The sequence below is a fragment of the Arachis stenosperma genome, chromosome 9 (genome assembly GCF_014773155.1).
Source record: "Arachis stenosperma cultivar V10309 chromosome 9, arast.V10309.gnm1.PFL2, whole genome shotgun sequence".
Lineage (NCBI taxonomy): Eukaryota > Viridiplantae > Streptophyta > Magnoliopsida > Fabales > Fabaceae > Arachis > Arachis stenosperma.
Window position 1 is genome coordinate 147,564,450 of NC_080385.1, and position 896 is coordinate 147,565,345.

The 896-nt window shown below is 40.7% G+C and overlaps 1 non-coding gene across 1 annotated transcript; it reads right to left on the reverse strand.

The window, feature by feature from the left end:
* Positions 1-108, reverse strand: LOC130952303 (small nucleolar RNA R71). The gene has a single exon (XR_009074483.1). It is a non-coding gene; the product is annotated as a small nucleolar RNA R71 (small nucleolar RNA).
* Positions 109-896: the final 788 nt, after the last annotated feature.

An 896-nucleotide genomic window follows, 5' to 3' on the forward strand; every position in this document is an offset into this window, starting at 1 on the left:
AAGCTTAGAGTGGAAGTCCAAACCTTCAGACAGAAGGATGGAGAATCCCTCTATGAAGCTTGGGAAAGATACAAACAATTAATCAGAAAATGTCCTTCAGACATGCTTTCTGAATGGAGCATCATAGGTATTTTCTATGATGGTCTCTCTGAACTATCCAAGATGTCTTTGGATAGCTCTGCTGGAGGATCTCTTTATCTGAAGAAGACGCCTACAGAAGCTCAAGAGCTCATTGAAATGGTTGCAAATAACCAATTCATGTACACTTCTGAAAGGAATCCTGTGAACAATGGGACAAGTCAGAAGAAAGGAGTTCTTGAGATTGATGCTCTGAATGCCATACTGGCTCAGAACAAGATATTGACTCAACAAGTCAATTTGATTTCTCAAAGTCTATCTGGAATGCAAAATGCACCAAGCAGTACTAAGGATACTTCATCTGAAGAAGAAGCTTATGATCCTGAGAACCCTTCAATGGAAGAGGTGAATTACTTAGGAGAACCCTATGGAAACACCTATAATTCTTCATGGAGGAATCACCCAAATTTCTCATGGAAGAATCAAGAGAAACCTCAACAAGGTTTCAACAACAACAATGGTGGAAGAAACAGGTTTAGCAATGGCAAGCCTTTTCCATCATCTTCTCAGCAACAGACAGAGAATTCTAAGCAGAACCCCTCTGACTTAGCAACCATGGTCTCTGATCTAATCAAAACTACTCAAAGTTTCATGACTGAAACAAGGTCCTCCATTAGGAATTTGGAGGCACAAGTGGGACAGCTGAGTAAGAAAGTTACTGAACTCCCTCCAAGTACTCTTCCAAGCAATACAGAAGAAAATCCAAAAGAAGAGTGCAAGGCCATAAACATGGCCGAATTTGGAGAGGAAGGAGAGGA